This window comes from Ursus arctos, unplaced genomic scaffold (assembly GCF_023065955.2).
Source record: "Ursus arctos isolate Adak ecotype North America unplaced genomic scaffold, UrsArc2.0 scaffold_4, whole genome shotgun sequence".
Classification (NCBI taxonomy): Eukaryota; Metazoa; Chordata; class Mammalia; order Carnivora; family Ursidae; genus Ursus; species Ursus arctos.
In genome coordinates this window covers 3,087,786-3,114,824 of record NW_026623056.1, presented here as the reverse complement: position 1 = coordinate 3,114,824, position 27,039 = coordinate 3,087,786, and the positions used below count along the sequence as shown (strand labels likewise).

At 35.9% G+C, this 27,039-nt stretch overlaps 1 long non-coding RNA gene across 1 annotated transcript in view; it reads right to left on the bottom strand.

The window, feature by feature from the left end:
• LOC125281464 (uncharacterized) overlaps positions 1–12,274 on the bottom strand; it is a 234,108-nt gene extending 221,834 nt beyond the window's left edge. The window contains exon 1 of the long non-coding RNA XR_008957369.1: positions 12,198–12,274. This is a non-coding gene — a long non-coding RNA (uncharacterized LOC125281464). The remainder of the gene's footprint in view (positions 1–12,197) is intronic.
• Between the last annotated feature and the right edge of the window lie 14,765 nt (positions 12,275–27,039).

Below are 27,039 nucleotides of genomic sequence, written 5' to 3'. Positions count from 1 at the left end.
ATCCCCTATTAAGTGAAATAAAGTGTTGCAATTCTCTGGTGAATAATGGATCATCCTAGATTATCTATGAGTTACAATTAAATTTTTTATTTTTAGGAGGATTTTTTGGGGGGTGAGAGGAGGAGTTTAGATTTTCTCTATTGCCTTAGCAGGAAGTCTTACAAATTCATTCCAATACTACTACTCTATTCTTTATCTGTGCAGACAAATAGCCCACAGGCTTAAAACATTCACTTATGACAATCTTAATTTGAAGTCTGAAGAAGGCTGGTCTCAATATAAACAGTTTCAGAGTTAACCCTATTCTATATGCCAACAATACATGCATCACTGAGAACAGGAAATATGATGGATAGTCCTTAACTTATAGCAGGAATGTATTCTTTAATACTTTATTTCCTTTGAATGAATTCAATTTCTTGAGTGCCTAAATTATAACCAGCACTGTTCTAGATGTCAATAAAGAAGCCATGGCCTAATGGAGATGGTAATATATATCTAAAGACCAAAAATGCATGGAATTAAAGACCTTTTAAGCTGTAAATTCTCTTAAAGGTCATGAAGGAAGAGTCATTTTACATTTGTAGGAACTAAAGCCCAGAGAGTTTAAGTGCCTTTGCACACACCACAAAACTAATTAATAGTCTACTGGGACTGGACTCCAGAAGCCTGACTCTCAGCCATTGCTCATTCTGAATATAAACTGAGAGAATAACTGCAGGGAGTGGATGTTACCATAAAAAGTATGCGGACATCAATGCTGTAAAAATTCAGTGTGGAAAAGACTCGGGGAATGGCCATCTTTTCTCTCTGAATTTCAATTACTGCTGAAATCACCTGCTTTTGGAGTCTTAATCCCTAATAATTTAAGATGAGCTAATGTGCATTATTCTAAAGTACGTTGATAAGGGTTCCACTTATGCACATGAAGGAAACCAAAATATATCACCTCAAGATCTGCCTCTTTGACATAAAAATCATTTTGAGCTGAAGACAATTAAGAGATAGCAAATGCAGGAAAAGCTCTTTCCCCCCTCCCTTGACATGTCTAAAGGCAGGATATAACTTCTCCTTTCACTGGAGACAGACTCTTACAAGCCCAGAGATGGCACCAGAGGAGTCTATGGATACACCTAACTCCATTAGTCCCCTCTCACGTATTTACAACTTCCCACAGTCTGCCACCCTTGGAAGGCTAAAATCCCTCTCCTTTGTCCTGTCATTTCTCCACAAATTTATTGTTCCTTGTTGAAGATGCTATATAAACCAGAGTTCTAAGTCACCATTTGGAGTTACTTTTCATAAAGTTTTCTCCTGTGTGATATGTGCTGCATGCATTAATAAACTGTTTTTCTTTTGTTAATCTTTTTGTTCAAGACATCTAAATTCCTTCACAAGTTTAAAAAGGCCCTCACCAACCTTAAGCTCCCTAGAACTGTGAGCTCAAACATCCGCACTGAACTGGACCTTTCAGAAACACATAAGACCAGTTTCAGTTGAAGCTCCAGGTTCTTTGGGCATCAATTCTGAGACCCTTTTAGGAATATTTTCTCAGAGAAGTCATAGCATCTAGGGGTCACACGTTGGCCAATGAAGCTCTGTAACTGCTTTTATGCTCTGAAAACAAGTGAAATTATGGAGAGAGAAGGTAGTAGGAAAAGGGAAAGCAAAAAAGCTGGAATTTGGGAACTTTAAAGATGGAATGAATTACAGGTGTGAATGCCTAATTTTGATATCAACAACAAACTTTTACTTATTAAATTTATTTTATTTTTTTAAGTAGGCTCCATACCCAGCATGGAGCTGAAGATGGGGCTTGAACTCATGACCCTGAGATCAAGGCCCAAGTTGAAATCAAGAGTCAGACGTTTAACTGACTGAACCACCCAGGCACCCCATCAACAAATTTTTAAAAATATTTTCAAACCATTAGTTCCTCCCTTTGAAGGTTATTCTGTAATGTTTAAAAATATATGACATGTTGAGCCTAGCACAATGAAAATTTTTCCAAAACTATCATCTTTAAGAGCTCTAGAGAATAAATTAGGTTTATTTATTTTTGTTAGTACACAAGTACTGTACTAAATCTATTGCCAACTAGTTCTTTATTCTAAATTCAAGTACCAGATATGTAAATGTATTCTTTTTTTTTTTTTTTAACATTTTATTTATTTATTTATTTGACAGAGAGAGACAGCGAGAGAGAGAACACAAGCAAGGGGAGTAGAGGGGAGAGAAGCAGTCTTCCCTCCAATCAGGGAGCCCGATGCGGGGCTCAATTCCAGGACCCTGGGATCATGACCTGAGCCAAAGGCAGACGCTTAATGGCTGAGCCACCCAGGTGTCCCTGTAAATGTATTCTTAACTATTTGGTCAGTAACTATGAAAAATTGTTCAAATGTGCCTAGATGACTTTACAATTGGGGATAATTAGGATGAGAGCTGTGGACCTTCATTTTAAAAAATGAGGAAAGGCAGAATGAGATCCCTGACTCCCTCACCCCCATAAAGTTTTGAAAAGGAAAAAAAAAAAAAAAAAAATATATATATATATATATATATATATATATATATATATATATCCCAGAAATCAAGAGGGAGAGGCAGAGAGAGAGAGAGAGAGAGATTGAGAGAGAAAATAGACCCCTAGAGCCTAGAACAAAGGGTCAGCAACTCTAAGTGACTCAATCAGAACCCATTAAATTTTGGGATGGCGGCTGGAGGAGCCATAACTTCATAACTGAAACAGAGTACAGTATATTTAAAAGCATTTTGTTAAAACAATGGAAGAAGATAGTAAAATATTTACTATGGGAAAGGATTGGTAGATGGAAATTTTTAAATATAGTAAATTTTTTTACTAATTTTAAGACTCACGAATTGCATTAATATGATGTATATTTAGTGTGCTTCCTTAAAATTGCTTTAATTTAATATTCATAGAATATTTATGTAAGAGCATCCAGTGAATTACTTCTTACCTCTATCCCCCAATCCTATATTTTCTCATTAAATCTCAAATAACTCAAACTCTTAAGTTGCCTACTTGAGAGTTTTTCAGAAACCTAATCATTATGACAAATATATCTCACATATTTTCTGCTTTGTACTTTATCATTATTCCCTTTGTTAAAATGTTTCTCAAATCCAACCATTCTATTAAAATTTCCCTGATGTATTAAAAGATTATGATTTTCCCACCTCAATTAAGAAACTTCCATGACTCACCATTCACATGCCATTACCTGAAAGACACTCATTTGTTTTATCCTTAGAAAGCATAACTTTTAAAATTCATGTTACTATTTCGTAGAGCCTGCATGTATTTTGGAAAGGCCACCATATTTTTTGTCTTATTCTGGATGGCTTTTGTTAATCTAATCAGATTGACAATGTCCAAGTTACTACCTACAAATCTTATAGCACTCAACACCACATTTTAATACCAATTAGTAGCTTTCTATCCATTTTCTATATTAATGTGAGAATGTCACAAATTCAATGCTCTGTATCATTTCTCCCCAATTCTTAGTTTAATATCATCTTATAATAGATGGCACCTTACAAAATCTTGCAAGACCAAGAGTGAAGTCATTTGTAAAGAACCTTGTAAGCTTCAATGCTTCCAAAGGTTGGTGCCTTGCCATTATCTATGCCCTCTAACCTAGACTTTTACTACCTAAGAAAAGAGTTTTTAGGACCAGATCGAGGGAATGTGTACTTTTTAATGATAAATTTTTAACAAACTGTATATAAGATGGATCATGTAAGATTAATTTATAAATAATTATTTTTAGTTGCCAAAGGATGAAGATCTATTCAAGAATATGTAAGCAACTGATGGGAATTAAAATATAAATGAAAGAAAAGGAAAGGAAAAGGAAAAAAAAAAATCCCTACCACATTTTCTGAATCTCCCAATACATGTACCACACTAGAAAATGACAGAAATGCATATATATATATATATATATATATATATATATACCCACCCCAGATCACACACTTCCATATCCTTCTCATATTAATTAAATGTCTCTTGAATTAATTTTGTGACATAGTATGCTTGAGATGTAAGATAGAATGGAACCCTTCAATATAGTAAGCCACTCTTTGCTAGAATCTTAAATAACACCTGAGTCTTCTGAGAGCCACAACGTTTTGCAAATTTCATTGATTTCTTTGATTGATGTAAATTGCAAGTGATTCTGTATTGTGTAGGGCAACTCTCAAATGGTTTCTGCTGACTCTGCAATGAGTCACTACATGGTCCAAAGCACTGTAAGGAACACATCACATCTTAACCTCAAGCAATAGAGCTCAATCTGCCTTGTTTTAAATTAAACACCCCCTAAGTAATTGTGCTCAAGATTTGAAAAGTTTTTGCCTCCTTAAACAGCAAGAGCATGAACTAATAGCATTGCCTTTTATAATTTTGAGAATAAAAACCATTTGGGGGACCTGAGAAGAAAGGTAGCCTTCAAGGTGTAGGCCTCAAAGCAAGGAATGAAAACATAAAAGGTGTTATGGTCTGCTTTAGACATCTTAGAATAGAGAATAATGGTCTCAGCTCCTGTCCCCATTCCTCCTGTGATCAGAGCTCCATTTGCAGTTAATGGCGACTCCTTCTATAGGAGGCCTTTTAGAGGATGTGTGGATTCTGAACAGAATCACAGAACTGAAAAGTATCACTGAATGTAGCCTGTGGGCTGCTCACCACTTGCAGGTTCATAGACAAAAGAGAAAAAAGAAGCGACACAATCAGCAGGTATTCCAAGAAGCAAGCAGGCCTGAGATGGTATCCAAGTGGCACAATGCAACACAAAAAGACACAATCCTCATGCCACAAGGTTCAAATTCTGGCTCCCTTGCTTCCTAACCACAGGAACTTGAGAAAGTCTTTAGTCTCTCTGAATCTGACGTTTTCACCTGACAAAGTACAATGCTAGTAATTCCTACATCATATTGTGATTGTCATGTGAAGTAAAGTCCATAAGACAGCAAGGACAGTACCAGGCATCTAGAAAGTGCTCAATAAATGTTAAGTGTAAGATGACAATGGCGATGGTGGTCATGAAAAGGATGCTGACATGTGAGAGCCACTATTACGAAGACTACTCATAATCCATCCAGTGTGTCATGCTGTTTCTTGCCCTGGAGCTTTTACATACCCCGTTTGTTCCCTCCTATCTGCTTTACCAACATAACACCTCATCCTTCTGAGAAATTAGCCAAAGCATTAATGCCTCTAGGGAGACTTGCCCTGAGCCCATCTGATTTGGATGCCCCTCTTCTACTCTTTACATCAACTGGAGCGAAGCGTAGATGGCTCAGCAAAAGCCTCCTGGAGAAGGTGAGTTCTAAAATGGAATTTAAAGATGATCGGATTTCTATATAATCCAGAACTGTGATAAGGGATGAGGATAGATAAATAAATGAGACACGATTACAGGCCATAGACATGCTCCCAGTCTAGACTTAGAACTACACCAAAAGTGTGGCAAGAGCTGTAACAGAAGTGTGTATAAAATTCTGTGAGAACACAGGAGGAGGGCATTAATTAAATTGTGGGAAGACAGAAGGAGAAGTTTTATGGAACATTTCAGTTATAAAATAACATCTGAGTTGGACCTTAAAGGGTAAGTACAAAAAGTTCCCTGAAAGGATCCTACCACAACAGCTTGCCTTCATATATACAGGCAAACTGCCTCTAAAGAGTATCGGGGACACAGACAGCTCTCACTGAAGAAGTGATAGATTATTCCACTTATAAGCGAATAATGGACAAAGAAATAGAGGGGAGCAGCTTATATTTAGCCTTTCATTTGTTCCAAGGGTGATTTTTAATCAAAGCAAGTCTCGACGATGTGAGCACAGAGGCAATTTGGGGAGCTAATACCAGCTCAGGTGGTGGTAGGGTTACATTTGCTTCTCGGTGTTGGAATTGCTGGGTGGTTAAATGAATTGATGATTGCAAATTGCTTTGAAACTACACAATACTGAATAAACACCATGAATTACTGTTGTTCAATATACTCAGGAGACAAACTCGCCTCCAAACAGAAGGTCTCCAAAAGATGGACTACATTCAAAGACATTTAGGAGATTTTTATTTCACAACAATGATAATTTTTTTTTTTTAGCTAGATTTATTCTAAAGCCATTATAATGCCTAAGGATAATCTTTTTAAAATGCCATTATAACAGAATAAATCTGAAATTGCTCATAAATCCTACTTATAGGAAACCTGAAGAAAAAATGCATTAAACTAAAACATTTTTGCCATCTCACTTAAAAATAAATTATAGGGGCGCCTGGGTGGCACAGCGGTTAAGCGGCTGCCTTCGGCTCAGGGCGTGATCCCGGCGTTATGGGATCGAGCCCCACATCAGGCTCCTCCGCTTTGAGCCTGCTTCTTCCTCTCCCACTCCCCCCTGCTTGTGTTCCCTCTCTCGCTGGCTGTCTCTATCTCTGTCAAAATAAATAAATAAAATCTTTAAAAAAAAAAAAAAAAATAAATTATAAGACAAAGAAAGACTCTCATGGGAATGGTAGCTGTGATGGCCAAGAGCAAATAAGAAGAAACAAATTAAAGCTATCTAACCCATATAAACATATAGAGAGGGCTCTTTTAAAAAGGTGATGGAGGAAACTACTGGAAGAAACTCACATTTGATTCAAATAATCATTCTTTCCTTACTTCAAATGGTTTCAGCATGTCTGTAAATCCCACCAACTCTATCCAACACTTGCAAAATGTTAATGGAAGTGACTAGTCATATAATAATGGTAGTCATACTGATGACACCTTAGATTGCTATTATACATTCTAGTTTATACAGTAAATTTAACAATCTAGTTTTTTAAAAAAGATTTATTTATCTGAGAGAAGAAGAGTGAGCACAAGCAGGGCGAGAGGCAAAGGGAGAGAGAGAATCTCAAGCGGACTCCATGCTGAGCATGGAGCCAGACTCAGGGCTCCATCTCCTGTTAGATTATGACCTGAGCTGAAGCCTGGAGTCGGACACTCAACCAACTGTGCCATCCAGGTGCCCAAAGTATCTAATTTAATACTCAATGCACTGTGAAGTGCATAAGACAGGTGCTATTTCTTTTTTGAGGGGTAGATGTTTTGTGGTTTTTTCCCCCTAATTTTTAAATAATTGAGAGAAAGAGAGGTTATATGACTAGAAAGCCTGGAATCCCAGAGCTGATAGGTATCAGAATCTAGGTTCTTCTAATTTCTAGACTAGTGATCTAATGACACTGTTTTCCAAACACTAAGTTGATCTTTTAAAAATTGTTACCCAAATAACAGAGTTTTGTGATAAGCTTTGAAAGAAACTGGGGGGGGGGCAGATCTCTTTTGATATCACAACAGAATTCATATTTATGTTACTTAACCATTAAATTAAGAAAGTTATTTTAAGACAAAAATTTATTTCCATAATAAAATGAAGAGGTAAGAATGAATTAGACAAAACTTTCTCAAACTGTATCCCTTGGAACACTCATTCCATAAGATTCCAGTAAGCTGTATGAAAAAAATTTTAAGGTAAAATATATCTGGGAAATGCTGTTTAGTAGGTCTTTTCCTTTTGACTCTCAATGTATATTAACAGGCAAAAAACTCTGAGAAGGGGCGCCTGGGTGGCACAGTGGTTAAGCGTCTGCCTTCGGCTCAGGGCGTGATCCCGGCGTTATGGGATCGAGCCCCACATCAGGCTCCTCCGCTGGGAGCCTGCTTCTTCCTCTCCCACTTCCCCTGCTTGTGTTCCCTCTCTCGCTGGCTGTCTCTATCTCTGTCAAATAAATAAATAAAATCTTAAAAAAAAAAAAAAAAAAAAAAAAAAAAAAACTCTGAGAAGATCTGAAGCCAGAAACTTGTTTGTCTAATGGCCTCCAAAGTCACATATTCTATCTCTGTTCTTAAACTAGGGTATACATCCATCTGAGTCAAGAATATACTATCATGTGACAGAAATACCTAAAACTACAAAATAAATATGGTACATATCCCTGGAATAACGCTATTAATTATTATTTTACTAGTCAATAAAATGATGTAAAACATTATTTTTAAATTAAAACAAGCAAAAGATTGTTGCTTCAGAGAAGTTTTGCTGATGAGAGGCTGTTCTACCCCACACCCAGACACCTGGGAGTAAGAGTCCCTCTACCATGAAGATTATTTCAGTGGAAATGTTTGAGAAGGAATGGGATCTGAAACCTGGAGAGAATTGGTACGTCCAATAGTCAAAGCAACTTGAACACCTCATCAGGTTTGGATTTATCAGTTAAAAATAAAAAGAAGGAGATCAAGAGAAAAAGGAGCCTAAAGCAACACACCATTAAAGAAAGCTTGTTTGTCTGCTGTGTCTTTCACAGAGACACATATTTTGCTGGCACTGTGAATGCAAATTGTCACCTTAGTTACTCAGATTTAAACAAGTTCAGGTATGAACCTTTTACAGCTATTTTAGGGTCAGTGTTCAATTCTGTCAACTAGGAACCTGCTTAGAACCTGTTAGAGATCAATTAGCAACAACATTAAAAAGAAGTGTTCATAATTCCTAAGTGAGCTGCTCAATAATCTAAATATTTATAGCCATGAATCCCATTGTTTCTTGAATACATAGCTTTGTATTAGAAATTTCGGGGGGAGTGGTAATTTACATGATGTCCTGCAGGTCTCCAGTTTGAAAGTTTTGAGTCCGGGGATTGTTTTGAGCTAAAAACATGTAGAAAGAAAACAAAAATGCAATTATAATGTGGTAAACTAAAGAGTCCAGAGACCTGCACCCTGGTTCCTGTTTTGCCTTAAACTAGCTGTCTTTTAATTTGCTCAGTTTCTATAGCTAATACATAACGATATTTGCTGAGATGATCATACAATTCATTCCTAAAGGCTGGCAACGTACACACACAAACGAAATCTAATAACAGATTGGAGAGCATAGTAAAAAGACTCATTACCTAGGATTTGGATTTTTTCCTAATGTGACACTCAAAATATGAAGTGATGTCTCACTCATAGTAGGCGCTCAATAACCAAGTAGTTGAACTGATTGGGTAAGGGAGGGACAAATGTTTCTAAAAGCAGCACCAAATCAAAAAAGGCGAAAGAAATGGTAGCTGGCAGGCATGAAAAGAAGGGTAATAAAGAAGCAATGTAAATAGAGATTAGAAACAAAATGAAGTGGGGCCTGCTAATTACTGATAAGGAAACAGAAAGAACGCTGAGAAATTGTGAGTGAATCTAGGCTTGAAATTTCACATACAAGCAATAGAACCTTGAGGACCTCAATCAATCTAAAAGCATCCTTTAACATTAGTAAAAACATAAATGTAAAAGCTAAAAGAAGCTGGAGAAAAGTAATTCTTGTTTCAAGAAACTTAAAAAAAATCCATTGAGGAAGAGGGTAGGAGGTTTACTTCCTAACAGATTAAATGTGTTATACTATCAGAACTTCTACTAGATATGGGAATTTCTTTTCTTTTTTTTCCTTTCTTTTTTTTCTTTTTTCCCCTCCTTTCTTTTCTTTTCTTCTCTTCTCTTCTCTTTCTCTTTATTTATTTAAAAAAAAGTTCCAATGAAACAGAATTTTTAAAAGAAAATAAAAGATTTTTAAGTGTTACAGTCCCAATTGACTAGTTTCTACATTTATTTTAATAAATGGAAAATAATTAATTTGGGGCAAATTCTGGGATAAATATACCAAAGTTGAATACATAATTCATTTATTTTACAAAATAACTTACATGATAGGGTAGGAAAATTAATAACTTCAGGATTTCAATATTATATTGATTCAAAATCCAATGGATCAGTACCTTATTGTCAGGGTTTAGGCCAATTCTTGGGAGTTGAGGCAACTGCAGAGTTAGAAGGCATATAGTCCCCAGACTGCCCTACTTCTGACACTAATTGCAAGGATATTTGGGATATTCCAAAATTACCTTCAGCCTGATAATTCTCTAAAAAGACTCACAGTACTCTCTGAAAGCAGTTGTATCCATGGTTACGGTTTATTACAGCAAAAGGATACAGATGAGTATCAGTCAAGGGCTGAAGCACAAAGGGCTCAGTCAGGAAAGCAGCAAACACGGAGCTTCCATCATCCACTCCCCATGGAGTCAGGAGATGCTACTTTCCTGGCATTTTGTGACAATGTACACAGAGTGTTGCCAACAATGGAAGCTCACCTGACAGTCAAGGGTTCAGAGTTTTTATTGGGGCTGCATTATATAGTACAATTGATTGATTGCCCACATGGTTGTTTTCTATCACCAGGTTGACTGGTACCATGTATTCAAAGCCCCCATCCTAAATCACCTGTCTTTCTCACATCACAGCTATGAGCAAACAATGATGTAATAGATAAAAAAGTACTTCAAGAGATCATAATTGCATTACAAATAAAAGTTAATATTAACTTTTTTAGGAAGGCAATAACAAGTATTTTTTTAATTACATAAGTCCTACCCAAAAAACACCCTAATATAATTAAATCATGCTTTAATATTCAGAAATTCTTTTAAATCTACTATTCGTGGAAAATTGACAGTTTTGCAATAACTTATTATATTAAACATTAATAAATAAAATCTCAATGAAATGCATCAAAATATGACATGAACTAACAAAAGGTATTTTTATATCTTATGCAATATCTTGAAGATTCAAAGATAAAGCAACAATGTTACTATGTAGGACATAATGAATTCAGAGTCTATGACCCATTCTCTTTAATGCTCACCAAGAGGTTACCTTCGGTTATATACACCCTATGTATTAGCACTCTGGACACTGCTAATTTGTAGGCATGAGGAGATAGATATCACTTGAGTAAAGGTGATATTGAAGACAGAGGAAAAATTTCTTAATTTTTTTGCTTATCTACCTTCATCCAGTTTGAGAAAATTTAAAAATTTGGCTGGGAAAAATAACAGGATAGCACATTACTTTAAAAACGTACTTAAAGGGGATATAAAAATGTTATAACTTCAAGTTTTCAAATCACGCATAGAAATCTTTTTTCTCTGGTTAATAGCATTCTATTAAAGCTAGCAACTTTGTATGTTCATTCATTCCCTTAACCTGCAAAGAAACCCATTAGATACCAAAGGAATATAACAGCTTACAAGAATATCTCTAAATGTAGAAAAATCATAGAATGATCTATAAATATAAGCATGGTAAAGTTGTAGAGAGGACATGCATGTTTGCCTGGGTAAGAAACGGGGAAAACAAATTTCTGGGTAAGATGAGGGCTATAGTGGAAGAACTTTTTGAAGCCTTTATCCACTCAATGGTCCCATCATGAAGGTGATACCAATTCCAAAAGTCCACCCTTTCTTGTTCAAAAAATGAACAGAAGCCCGAGCTCAGTTCTAGAATTTGAATATTCAGTCAAACAACAAAGATAAAAAAATTTGCCCATTAATAACAATTATATGGAACCCTAGGGCTGCCCTAGGTTCTGCTGTTTCTGAGACTAGGTTTTCAATTTTTCCCTCAATTTTCTGGACAACCCCATAAACTTTCAACAGATCCCAGCAATGCTCTCACTTTTGCCTGAGTAAGTTAGAAGTGGTTTCTGATGCCTTCAATCAAAGAACCCTAACTAAAAGAAGTCCTGTATCCAAGAATGGTAAACTGCTAGGGTGCAGATACCTTTGGCTAAGATGATTGATGCAATTTTTCTGTGTACTTGATGAGAAGCTCAGTTCTGTAAGATATCCAAAAAGTGTACAAAACATAGTATCTATCTCCCCAGTAAGTTTTAAATAGCTAGGGAAACAGAAATCACATGTGGGAAACAGTTACAGAACTAGGAATAACTAAGTTACTAAGAAAAAAGGCCCGACTTTCTGTGCAATAGCAGTTCTAGAAAGGGAAAGAACAGAAGAGAATTAAATCTCAGGCACTTTCTGGACGAAGATCAAGATTGAGTGCAAACTAGAACCTAAATTAATGGTCCCTGTTATTAGGAGTAGGAGTAAATGAATTTCAGTGAAGAAAAATACTTAGTGCATACACTTAAACAAGACTAATAAAATCCCTCAACAAATGGCTTTGGAGGGATATAATGAAGTAAAGAGTCAGGCTCTTCATTGATAAAATGCACATTAGTAATGCAGTTGGCAGTGTTCAGGTTCCCTAAAAAAGGTACACACACATAAACAATCTTACCTCTGTCAAGCCCAGATACACCTCGTCCAAAGGGCTCTTCCCGGTCCTCAGAAGATGGGTGAGCTGTAGGTCCACACGGAAAGGGAACAGGACAGACCCACAGGGGTAAGAAGATGGAAAAGAGGACCTACAAGAGAAGAGTGAAAGTAACGGGGTTGTTAATGGAAGGAAGTAGAGTTCCAGGAGAAAACACTTCAGAACAGTGGTACTTCAAACTTTTCAGAAGATAGATTTGTCAGCAATGCAAAAGGCAAAGTGAGAAATAATGACGAATGAAAACAACCAGTGTTTATGTACAATATGAAGCCTTAGTTTTTCAAAGTACGTCAAGCCTTTAAAAATGCCAAGAGGCGTTTGTTTGTTTGTTTGTTTGTTTATTTGTTTGTTTTAGGGGCCCCATCAGCATAAACTTCTATGAGTATGAGATTTTATGCATGGCTTGATTGAGGGATAAGTCACTCCCTGGGGATATCTGTTCTACGATAGCTAAGGACACAGCAGGAAATCTAAAGACTGGTTTCATACTACATATGGTTCAGAAGACATACATTGATAAGTAGGGTGACTATATAATTTATGATTCAACTTGGGACTGACTCTTTGAGAGTTCTAGGGGGGAGGTTATTAATAATTATGCTAGAACAGGGCACAGACCACATACATAGTCACTTATTCAAAGCCTCTCATGTAGGGAGAGGGAGTAATTTCCAGAAAACATTTCCCCCAAGAGTACCAGTAGTTTAGGCAGGTATCTGTTTAGTTGAGTATTATACAGGTCCTTGGGCAGAGTACATTGCTTAGGACAACCACCAGAGAGGAAAGGTCCTTTCTCTCCTGGCGGCTGCCCTCAGTCTGGCCTGTCAAAATATGTTGAACCCATATTTCAAGATTATTGATTTGAAAGGGCATTAAAATTTATTAATCTGAATTTACAATATCAAAAATGTACATTGAATAGTAAGAAGAGATTCGGGAAAGGCAAGACACATTTTCTCTAAATTTCCCATCTGCATAAAAGCTTTCTTTCTCCTCACAAATATTTCTCCTTGAAATCCTTCCCCAACTTTGTCCTTATCATGATTTTGTCAGACTTGCCATGCCCTCATTTCGTTATGCCTCCTAAATCCTGAAATTACTGAGGAAAGTCCCTTACATACTCATAGCTATGCCAACCAAGGCAGAGCCCCCTGGAGCCTATATGACATTAACCAAAAAAATATCTCATCCATATCTGGCTCAAATAGTCGGTGAGCTGGGGTAGATGTGGGAATTGAGGGCTGAATCATCCCATTTTATTAGTTAGCTGCTGGTAGTACCATGTCATTTCCAAACCACGACTGGAGCTGTTCTTTCTATATTTAGCCAGAAACAAAGACATTGTGTGTGGAGACATGTAATTTGCCCCATAGCCAGAGGCCCAAAAGGTCAATGTGACAGCAAAAGAAATCTCTGAGGCAAAGATTCAAACCTGCTTGACTCTAAAGCAAGGAAGTGATCACCTTGTGGGAAGGGATCAAGGTGTGAGGCAATTTATTTTCCTATCTCTGTCCTGCGATGAGAGAAGCAAATGAGTAATAATGGGAGCACCCCTATGATAGGGTGGCCACTACCTGAGAAGTTAGCAAACTGACATGCTCTGGAGCCTGAAGAAAGTTTGTGGTAAGGAGACCTCATATACCTGGAGCCTTTGATTTGACTGACTAACATTTCTGTAGAAAATCCAAGTCAGGAATGGCAGAGGTTGGGCTGCTGGCTCGTGCCCTCCCTTGGTGACAGCTCCAGGCAATTTTAGCATCCAGCTGTTCTGTTTTTCAAAATGAAAGTAATTGGAATTGAACTACAGAGCTTTGCTAAAACCTTAGCAATTAACAGTGCAATTTCCCAAATTGCACTGTAATGGAAAAGTGTCCATCAATCAACCCAGTGAAATAACACATTTTCTCACCAGATGTGAGATTTAATATCTTCATAACTCTCTGGATTTACCACTTATGAATTGTCAGCCTTGCCTCGAGCTCTGAGAATTAATGGACTACATCCCTGCTATGCAAGGATGGTTTACAGTTGTAAAATATCCCTACCTTCATTTTAGATATATTTACCAAAATGTTCTTCTTTAAGATGTAATCAGAAAACATGCTAGATGGGGAAATCTCATTTCTATTTACTAGGTTATATATTATCATTGTCTAGATAAATATAGTTCCCGGAGCCTCAGCACAGCACACTCTTGTAACAGGAACAGCCAGTTAATCACTGGCAGTGAACAATAAATAATGGTGCAGAGATGCAGTGGCTTTGTTTTAAACTTTAGGATATCCTCTACAGTTTTCTGGAAAGAGAACCAAGAATATTCTAAGTTTCTAATTCTGGATGTATGTACAGATCCTGCTGTTCACCCTGGACTAAGAAGAGAACTCAAAGAATCCAATATGTTCATGGTGTCACTACGGTTATCAGGCACTTTGATTCCCATTTTCACTTTCACTCCAGTCTCAAACATCTGAGACCCGGCCATGATGAAACTACCTCCTGAAATCAGCCCCAGCAGACTCCTGTGATGCCAGAGTCTCAAACTTTCCAGGTTTGGAAACTTATTCTTGCTTCCACCTTACAGAGAGAAATGCTGTAACAGTGAGACTCATTCCACAGGCCTTGCACGGACTGAATTCATTGAATAAATGATTCTTCTCCTACAGTGTTGTTCTGGGACCTTTGCAGTAATATGTGCAGGGTGCCAAGTAGGCAAAGAGGAGACGCAGTAGAGGCTGTGGGAGATTAGGGCATGGGGGTTGTGGTAGCACTTAGGGAAGGTTCTGCAGATAGCGGAGATCGCCTTCACATCACCAAGGAAATATGTTGTCAGACACTGGGGTCATCTACATGAGTATAGTTATTTCGGGGGCGGGGGAATCACAGAACTCTAGCATTTTAAGGAAATTTAGAGACCATCTATTTCAGTTCCTAATTTCATAGATTCATAAAATGACTCAATGACAACTGTTAATCACATCATTGTATCAGATAATACCACTCGCTTGGCAAAATGGGCTATACTATATAAACTGTCGTTCATTCCCAACTGATAACACTTATTTCTCCTTGACCAGATTAGTTCACTTTAGAAGTTAACACTTTTCTTGTTTTTTGGTTTTTTAGCAAAAGAAAACAGAGGTCATGAAGGAATCACCTTGTCTAAATAATAAAGAAGTCTGACATATCTCTGTATGATTTATTCTGTCAGAGATGAGAATCACAAAGCAATAATTACATAGTAAGAAACAGTTCAAAACCCACAGAAAACAGACCGGTGAAATACAATTGAGATTGGTAAAATCAATTCAAATGATTATAAGAATCCTCAACAATAGAGAAATAAATTACTATTTTATAAATAATATTGAGCTGATGCGATATCAGTATAGAAAAATTATCTTTCTTATATCACACAATGTATTAATTCCAGATGAGTCAGAATTAAATATTTCATTGAAAACTAGAAGGGGGGGAGTCTCTTTCTAGCTATGGAGAAGGGATAAATTCCTGATACAAAAGAAAGGAGTATATTAGGATCGCACAGAGGCAAGACAGATGCGCGCCGATATGTAAAACTAAAGCATCTGAACTCTTCCATGTAAAAGAAGAAAGCAGCATAATGAGACTATGCACTAAATATATCTAATTAAAACATACTATCATACGTGTGTGTGTGTGTGTGCGTGCGCGTGTGCCTGCATATGCACACACGTTTGTGAGTGCATAAAGGTTAATGTGTCATTCACATCGGTACACAGACTTCCCCTCATAAATAAAGGAGGTAAACTTTCAGGTAAATTATAAGTGGCAAAGGAGGAGATAGGCAACACAGCTTTATAAACAACTGAAAATGATAAATACAACAACATTAAAGTATCGTTGCATACCCAATGACATGGCCAATAGAATTGAAAATGATAAAGCTCAATATGAGGGTTGGAGGAATTAGAATATATACCTCAGAGGTCACCAACTGGAGACCTGTCCAGGGGCAAGATCAAGCCAGCAGCAACTTTTTTCCCCACACAATATTCAAAAACACTTTAAATTTTTTGCCAATGCTTAAACATTGTGAGATTTCATATAAAACCTGGATTTCTAGAGTCTCCACAAAAATGGGAAGTTCTAAGTTAGTGCTGCAACTGTATGTGCACAAGGTAACATCGAGGCAGAGCTGAGCAGAGGCTGCTGTTCCCACTGGCTGGTCCCTGAGCCCAAGCATGTGCGCGGTCCCCACCGCCCTCTGCGGTCAACACCTGAGCAGCTGCAATCACTTTTCTATCATGTGTGGGGGTGGGGGGATGGCGGAGTTTTCCAGCTCACTTATTCAGAACCTGAGTTTGAGATTTATGATTTACACATTGTCAGAGTCATTAAAAAGTTGTTCTTTCTAAAAAGCTATCTTGAACTTTTAAACAAAACTTTAAAATCTATTAATATACTTTAATATAATAATTTTACTTTGGGACTTTATTTCAAAGAAACCAGCATGTGTCTCTCAAACACCCCTCCCTGCCTTCCCCCAAAAGAAACAGAAAATGCTCACCCATAGTGGCAAAAAATGGAAAAATCTAAATATCTAACGGTACGTGAATGGCTAAATAAAGTAAGGTATAGCAACTGAAGAAAGTAGATGAGGTGCCTAGTTTGATGAAAATGTGAAAACATAATTAATGAGAAAAATGATCATGTCAGGTAACACCAAGTAGCTAAAGGTCTAGGGCTTTATACTGATAGAGATGAGAAGTGAATGTGGAAGGGTGCCGATTGAGTTCGATATGTATGAGAGATCGTTCACGTGAAGGTGTTTGCAGTCATAATAAACTCTCTAATAGGAGATAGCTGTGCAGTTCCTTAAGTCCTTTAGAGGACTGAGCCATACAACTAGGACAGGTGGTTAGGACAACTTGCTTCTTGCAGACCTCTCATTCAGAGTCTACACAGCCCCTTTTGTAGGTTGTTCACTGTGTCCACACCCAAAGGATCAGGCACTTCTAGATATCAAATTGAAATCTCTCCTGAGTTCATTGAAAATGTATCTTTTCAATGACCTGAAAATATGAGAGGATGGAACAACTGAACTATAATCATAAAAATATTACTTATGCTTGAAGCCAGCTGTCAAATTCTAATATTCTCTGCCCTTACAAGGCAGTAAGACAGGGATGTGTAATGGTTAAAGGCCTAGGTTTAGAACAAGATATAACTGGGTTTCAATCCTATCTCCCAATCCAAGCCACTTAACCTTTCCGGTTATCAGTCATAATATCTGTAACAAAGGAGATAATGATTTTGGTCTCAATAGGGATTTGGGGAGTGTTAAATAAGCTAATAGATGTGAAATACGAATTGCTTAGTTTAGTGTCCAGTCCTTAACAAGTTATTACCATAATAGTGATTATTTTTACTAAAAGAATTGGAGCGTTAGCTTTGTTTTCCTGTGAGCAATCTGATATAAAACTTAATTTTCTCTCTGTAATAATATTTTTCTCTTCTTAGAACTCTCAGAATTTTCCTGCCTCCTTCTTTCCAAGTGTGACTTTTGCTATGGGGAGGCAAGCAGTCTGCAGTATCAGCTTCCAACACAGTGTCGGTATCCTAAAAAATGAGGTACAGATTCCATAATAATAGTGGCTATGATCAAGACTGGCCAAATGTTACTATAACCTCCAGCAATCTGTCTTATGGAAACCTTAAACTACTCTAAAATCTACCAAAAGAAAATTTAGACATTGGAAACTATATCAGAATAAGTGTTTCTCAGTAAGGGATCATTACATTATCATCACATTAACAAATCAAGTACGCTGTAATTTTGTCCTCCTTCATCCACTCCGTACCTTCTAACTCTTTTGAAAGAAAACCAGTAGACAGGAAATATAATTTGATACAAATGCTAAAGATACAAGTGTGAAATTGTTAATTAAATTCTGTTTATTTACTTATTTTTTTTGCTTATTTAATACTTCTGATCAAAGTCTTTAATGAAACAGTCTAACATTTTTTTCTCTAATGTTTTAATAGGTAACATATATTTCTGTACATCTGATCTTAAAAAACATATAATGAATCAGCTTTTTTCCTGTTTTAAAAATGAATAATTATATAGACGCCACCTCAAGTTAACTAGGTGGCAAGAATGTATTTGTGACACTTTACATCATTAAAATGAGTAAGGAGTCCTTTACTGTTTGGAGGCAAATACGCTTCTGACTCATGTCCAAATAAAATCATAGCTATTTTCTTTCAAATGGAAAGGTGCATCTACTTCAAATTTAAAGTGATGATAAGAACAAAATGGAGGGACATTCTCATTGTCTTTAGTCCTCAGTTGTGATTTAAAAGTTTATACTCCATGGAGGTTTCAGTAGAAATCTGTTAGAAGGTTCATATGAGTTTGTTACCTGAGGGAGTGGGAGTGGGGGTAAGTATGTCCTCCTAAGAGTTAATAGCGTATTCGCATTCAAACAGAGCCTTAAAGGTAAAATTATTCCACTAAGAATAAGAAGTATAATTAAATGTTTTAAAAATACTTCAAACCAGCTATATTTGATACATAACCCAACAATATATTTGTTCCATGACTGTGTAATAAAACAATGACAAATTTATATTTATCAATTAAAAAAAAAAAAGGAGGGGGAATGAGTGCCATCTTGTGGAGAGACCTACCATAGCCAAGCAATCTCTGTCCTAAGCTTTTCTTTTGTTTCTTTTCCACACAAAACCAGGACTTCCTTTACCTTCACGTACCTTGCTCTTTTCTTTGTAGAAAGGAAGTACATTATTTTTCCAATGGAAAGGATACTGTAGGTTGGAATATACATGGAAAAACCACTACTGTGGTCTGGACAATGTTAATAAAGAAGCCCTGGCTGGGATGCTGGAACATTCAGAAGAACGTATAGACATTTTACTACCTTGCATGCAATTGCCAAAGCAGGACTATTCATTCAAAAAAGGGCAGATTCTAATGGTGACAAAATAACTAGGTCTGTGACAATCTGGGTCTCCCTGAAATCTCATCTGCTCTGTCATGTTAAAGAAATTGAGGCAGTTTATTAAATTCAGTATTTTCAAATTTCATAACCATGGCCTCATCATACCAATGCATTCAAAGACCCACTCATATAATTTCATGTTGGATGTATTTAATCTGACACTTTCATTAGAAAGGAGTTTATTTCAATACATTTTTAAAGGAGAACCTGCTAAATAACATAGGAATAATAATCACTATGTGAATTATACTGGTAATGACACTAGTGATGATAATAATAAGGGCAACTATGAGTTATTGAATATAACATGACAGTTACTTTAGATATAATATACAACCTTCTTAACAATGCTGCTTGGTAAGTACCACATTATTTTGCATTTAAGAAGTTGAGTCTCAGAGAATTTAAGCAAATTGTTCAAGAGCACAGTGCTAGTAGTAGCAGAGTTGGGATTTGAATAAAAAATCACAACTTTCCTTGACACCCAGTTTACTCTTAGGTCTGAAATTTTTGAGACTTCAGAAGTAACTGCAGTCACAAACATAACCATCTTGAAAAATAAAAGCCTTCCAAAGTATGGCCTTAAATCCCATTTTAATTATTCTGGCCATGCACCATTTTCCCAACATCCCAGCCAGGACTAGAATTATGAAAATCACTGTATGCTCCACTGAAAAACAGTTTCATTAGCATAGAATGCAATCTAGCTATTCCTTGGTGGGGTACAAAAATTACCCTCAATTGTAAAAGCTTGTTAACTAGAGATCGCTTTTCAGTTGGACTATCTCTATTCAACATTAGATAAATGCTAATTAACTATGAACCATGAAATGATTCAATATTAACCTCTACCCCAAAGCAGTATTTTCCAGGTTTCAAGTTCTGTACCCGATTATGAAACTTTCTTCTTTTTTCAGAATGGAAATATTTCCTCCATAAATTAAAAAAAAATGTTGTAACTAAAATGTCAATAATGTAAATTAAAACTGTATTCTATAATTCTAATTCTTTTACCTTTGCTAGAAGTGTATGTGAAAAATTGTTTTTGTTGTTATTGTTGTCATGGTATCTTTTTTTTTGTCCTAATAATCGACCTTCATAATTTTTAATAATAAATCACATATTTAGGTAATTAGCATAGGCATTTATTAAAATTACAAATACTATTCATAGCAGCTTATTTCTGAGGTTTCTTTACACTAAAGCAAGATGAATCTCATCTGGAAAAACACACACACACAAGCTAGATTCCAGGAAAATGTTCGTCTAAAAATAAACAAGCTTTTGGGCTTTTTCCACGCGTCTCAAGGTATGGATACCAATAAAGGCAAATTAGATAAACACATTTTTCTTTATTCAATTTCCCTTTATTTTTATTGTTTTAGTTTCTGACCATTTAAAGGACTAACCCAGGGATATCTCTGGTCTTCATTCTTCTCATCTGACTGGAATAGTGATCTTTAAAATTTTAGAGCAATGGTTTGCAACTTGTGAGTTATAGACCACCGGCAATAAGTGGAATGATTGCAGAATCTGGAAATTCTTATGTGCAAATAAGATTGGATTTTTTTTTATATTGGCTACATGACAGGTCATACACTCATGCATATATATAGGTAAATACATTGTTTGTCAAATGTCTATACTGTTGCTTTTGACTAATACAATGAAAATTCACAGTTTATTGGCCTCATCATTGTTATTCTATTTATTCTTAGTTAACCAAGATTAAATATACAACTATCATAGATGGGGTCGTGTTGGGAAACATTGTCCAGAGGTGACAGAATTTCTTTTTCCTTGGTGATTGTCATCTCAGTGTTACTCAGAACAAAGAGATGCATGGAACTGTCCAAGCATAGCTTGGTAAAGAATGAAGAGAATGAAAAAGAATGTAATGTATCAACAACTAGCAATGGCCCTTGTCTTTCCTCTTGTAAAATAACCTCAAGGCCTGTCCAGATCAAATAACACCCTTGGATATCTAATTGAATGTAGTAGTTGTCCTGGGTAAAAATGCTCAAGTATCAAGTAGCCCAAGATTTCTTCTGTGGTTTTTATGCAATGCCCCAAACTAACCTTTGGAAATTTTTCCTAAAGAAGAAAAGAAAAACTTCACTACCTTCAGCCTCCTTCTTCTTCAACCTTTATTTTAAAAATCATGGGCTTTTGGTTGTTTTTACCCATTCAGGAAAGGGTCAGTGAGAAAGTGCAGGAACGACCAGAGCAGCCACTGTTTGGTTTGGGGCAGCAAGGCAGACCTATGCAGCCTGGCAGCCTTAGCACTGAGGTGCGGAGACCACTGAGCCTTCCTGCTAACACGTGCAAGTTCAAAAAGAATAATTTCAATGTAAAAGTTCAGTTGGTCGCTCTGTAGTGAAATAAATTATTTCAGCTGCTACATTTTTGAAGTTACTCTATCAGAATTTTAAATCCTTTTCCATACATCCCCTAAGGGCGTGTGAGCTGAACCAAGCCTCCTTTCTGTTTTATGATTTCTAGGCTGACGGGAGTTCACAGCAAAAATAACTTCCGAACATCAATCAACCCTGTCCGTCTGCTCTTTTATTTGACATGCTTCCTTTTCATTGTAATAATATATATTTTTTTACATTTAAAACATGACGCTCAATACAAATCACTCGTTAAGAGGAACTTAATATGAAATGCAAACCTTATCAAATGTAGGAAAAGAAATAGAAATCATGGAGGAAAAAATGAAAGAGCATAATATAGATTCAGGGGAATTATTTTTTTTATACTTAAAGTGAATACAATTCTACAGACATTTGAATGCTTTTGTACTCTTATTTTAAACAAAAGTATATAGAGTGTCTTTAAACAAAGTGAAAGGAGGAGGAGCATGTTACCAAAGAAAATGGTCTGGCAAAAAATATAAACTACCAAAGATTTATAAATACCAAAATAGTTAAATTCTTTTTTCTGTTTCAAGTAATTGCTTGGTCTGATTCTGAATGGAAGTCAGAAGTGAAGTGGTTACTTTTTGAAACAAAGTATTTATCCAATCGTAAGTTGTAACGTTTTAACCTGTTGTGAAACCAATTTAGCGACATTGGTTAATGAAACTGAATAGAGCAGAACAGATCAGAAAATATGGGAGGGCACTGCACGTCACAAAGTTAAAACTTTTTTTAAAATTAAAAATGTATATGTGCTAGCAATATAAAATGTATTATTCGCTGTGTACTAGGCCAAAATTAGTGACAAAATAATTCCCACAACTTAACTTCTCTGTGCTCAGAGGATCATGGTTTGCAAGGTATTTTGGAATTCTTCTATAGAAATATAATTACAAATCCTGCATAGTGCATGTTACTTAATCCAAAGAAAATGTGCAAAACCCAGCAGGGTATTTTGAGAAACAGATTAGTCAAGAAACATGACTATTTTGATTCTAGTTAATATATCTCTGGTTATTAAAAATATAAATCAGTGTTTCCAACAGACTTAATTAAGATCATGTTCAATATGAAAAGGACAACAAGCATCTTTGGAGAGCCACAAGCACATTTCCAATATCTGTACATTCTGAACACTACTTATCGGTTTCCATTAAAGCCAAGACTCTTAAACTATCTGTAGAAAGAGCCAGTTAACAGTCAACAGAACACCCAATGTTTCTCATCATATGTGGATTTTTAAGCATTTTAATTTTTGCCAAAATATTTGGTTTAATAGTGATGATGATGATGATAAAACAATACGATATGTAACAAAAGTAATAATATCTGCATTTCTTTGGGTAACCCAATATATGACTAGGCACTATAAATATATCTCATTAAATTTTCAGAACAATCCTATGAGGTAGATAAAATGGCTTCCATTTTACAAGAAATACAAAGTTCAGAAAGGTTTAATAATTAGAGGAATGTCTCAGAATTTAAACTCAAAAGCCAGTGTTTTTCATTATCTCTCAGGATAATGAGACATAACACATGCAAAATAATGAATTTGGACCTGTACCTCATGCCATGTGCAAAAATTAACTCAAAGCAAATTAAAGAACTACAGATATCAAACTATAAAACTCTTAGAGGTGGGATGCCTAGGTGGCTCAGTCAATTAAGCGTCCAACTCTTGATTTTGGCTCAGGTCCTGATCTCACAGTACTGAGATCAAGTCTCATGTTGGGCTCTGCACTCAGCAGGGGGTCTGCTTGGAATGCCTTTTCTACCTCCCCTATGTTCCTCCACCCCATACACTCACTTTCTTTCTCTCTCATAAATAGATAAAATCAAAAAACAAAACAAAACAAAACCTCTTAGAAGAAATTATAGACATAAATCTTTATGACCTTGGACAAGGCAATGGTTCTCTCAACCTGACAACAAAAGCACAACCACCAAAGAAAAAAATAGAAAAATTGGACCTCATCACAAGTAAAAACTTTTGTGTGTCAAAGGACGCTATAAAGAAAATGAAAAGGCAACTTTCAAAATGGGAGAAAATATTTGCAAATCACATACCTGGTAAGGGTCTAGTATCCAGAATATATAAAGAATACTTACAATTCAACAATAAAAAGACAACCCAATTGAAAAATGGGCAAAAAAAAAAAAAAAGGTGAATAGACATTTCTCCAAGTAAGATAAACAAATGGTCAATAAACACATGAAAAAATGCTCATCATTAGTCATTAAAGAAATGTAAATTAAAACTACAAAGAAATATCACCTCATACCACTATGATAGCTATAAATATATATATATATATATATATATTTTTTTTTTTTTTTAGTGGAAAAAGGTTTAGATGAGGGTATGGAGTGGAGATTTGGGTACTTCTGTACTTTGCTAATGGGACTGCAAAATGGTACAGCTACTGTGGAAAATAACCTCCATAAAAAGTTAAGGGTTATCATATGACCCAGAATTTCCACAACTAGGTATCTTCCCAAGAGAAATAAAAACACATGCTCTAAAAAAATCTTGTGCACAAATATTCATGGCAGCATTATTCTTAGTAGCCAAAAAGTGGAAGCAACTCAAATGACTATCAACTGATGAATGAATAAAATTTCCATTAACAAATGAAACAATAGACAAAATGTGGTATACTCACACAGAAGAATATTATTTGGCCATACAAAGGAATGAAGTACTGATATGAGTTAAAATATAGATAAATGTTGAAAACATTATGCTAAATGAAAGAAGCCTGAGAGAAAAAAGCCATATATTGTACGATTCCATTTATATAAAATGTCAAGAATAGGCAAATCTGGAGAGACAGAAAGGAGAGCTGTGGATGCAAGGAGCTGAAGGGAGGGGAGGATGGGGAGTGACTGCAAAGTCACTTGGTATGGAGTTTCTCTATAGGGAATGAAAATACTCTGGAATTAGATGGTGGTAATAGTTACACAATTTTTGAATATACTAAAAATCACTGATTTGTGTACTTCAAAATGGTAAATTTTATGTTATGTAAATAATATGGTATATAATTATATCTCAGGAATTTATGGTATGTAAATTTATGATATGTAAATTATATCTCAGGAGAGAAAGCAAGCATTCATTGGAAGGGTAAGGTGGGGAAAGGAAATGAATCTTGGAAAGGAAAATAGTTGGAACATGAGGCTATGTTTTCACTGTTATTCCACAAACATTTATTGAACACCTGCTATGTGTCTGGCATTCTGATAGTCACTAGAGATAGAGAAGAGCTAAACAATCATTATGGAACTTTGGTATTGTTGGAGAGACTAAAATAAAAAAAAAGTAATGTTGATGGGATAACAAAGATAATTTAAAGAACATGATAAGAAAGTTGCAGAGGTAAATGATATCTCCTCTCTAATTTTGCTTGGAGCTAGTGAGGCCAGTACATTAAAATGATGTAAAAGCATTAGTATGGTAGAATTATGTTTATAATTTTTCTTTCTAAAAATGAATTGTCATATCATATGCCAAGTGTACAAGCTTTTAAAAAAAATTAAAACAAACCCATATGATGTTTCTTTCTTAAGTAACCTTCCCATGCATTCAGTTCACTGTGACTTGACTTGTTCCTTTCTTCATTTTGAGTGCCACTGCTCAGAGAGGAATGGAATCAAGGTCTGAGTGTCCTTGACTTTTCTACTTCCATACCACAGTTCTTAAGGCACTAACCAGGTAACATAAAGAAGGCCAGTGTGGAAATATGAGTGTACATATTTGAGATCTAAGTCATTTTCCTTAGTTTTCAATCATGAATATTATGTTTCTGGCTTCCTCAAACAGACATTTTTCCATTCCTTCTTACAGGGTATTTCTTAGAGAGTAAAGATAGGGTTATTTATGGTTGCATGGCCACAAGAACACTATATTATGTTATCAGCATTTAGTTATGCATAATCAATTCAAAGGAATCTGTTTTAGCTGCTCAGTAATTTCTCTTGATAATAAGAACTAAAGTCATTACTGTCCTAGAAATGAGAGAAAAGTGTGTCTCCCCTCAATCTACAGATTTTCTGCTGAAATATATCTATGAAATAGTTCATTAAAAGGTTATTAGATTTTATGTAAAAATGTTTTAATATAAAATATTTTTAGAAAATGGTTCTTGTTCCCAAAGTCATATCCCCAAATCCTCTAAATCATCCTTTTAATTGTAGAATTTATGTTAGATGAGGACAGGGATCTCTCTCTGGGTTTTTCATTGCTATATCTCTAGGCACCTTGAACGATTCCTGGCACAGAGTAGGAACTTGGTCAGTTTGCCAACCCAATAAATGAGTGAATATGTAATATGTATATTACTTTCTTTTCTGTTTTTTCCTAAAACATATATATCTGATACAGAAGTATCATATATTATTTCTGCTCCCTACACAGACTCAAGCATAAATATTGTTTAATTTAATCAATTGCCTGAAAGCAATGAAAGAACACATTTTCAGAATAGAAAGGAGAAATTCAATATGGTGTATAAATCAGTACTGACTGAACACATGTTACACGGCTACACTAACAAGAAAGGAGAGTTTGAGATATTTCTAGTGATTTCGCTTGATTTGTGTATTAGAATGATTGTGGACCTCAAATCAGCACGCGAGGAACAAAACTTAGTAATATCTGGAATCTCTAAATCTACACCTCCTCCCTCAAAATATGTGCACTGATTTTTTTGATGGCTTATTGAAATCACACAAGAGAAACATAACCATGGTCACCAAACTTTTTTTAAACGGATTTCCTAGAAAAAGGGACTTCTGTGAAAGAATCAGAATAGTAGACACCTTTCCTATGAAAGGAAAGCATCTGCATTTAAAAACAAAATTTGAAAATACATTTGATATCCCCCTGTGCCAATCATGTTTCAAAAGAGTTTTTCACATGACCACATTTAAAAATTGCTTTAGATAGTTATTCTACTTCTGTTTTATATAGGAGATGACGGAGGAACTAACTTGCCCAAGATCCTGTAGCCAGAAAGCACTAGAGGCAGACTTGAATCCAGGATTCTGACTTTACCTCCCATGCCCTTCCCTCTGCATCTCTCCTGCTTATTTACCCATGGAGTAAGAGAACCAGAGCAAATCACCAAGTCACATTCACCATGGGAATTCTTTCATAGCCAGGCAAGTTAGGGAGCTTGGATGAACATCACAAATTCTATTGGCCAATAAGTTTATTGTCTGATTTTAAAGCCCTTAGCCAGCTAGATGGAAATGAAATGTGGTGCATAAACTTGCTCTAGGGACATGGATTGGGGGTTTCTAGCCACAGGTGACTCTAGGTGCAATCTGGGATGATGCTTCTCAAATTGCCCATGGCCTGGTATGGACTCATCTAGTTCC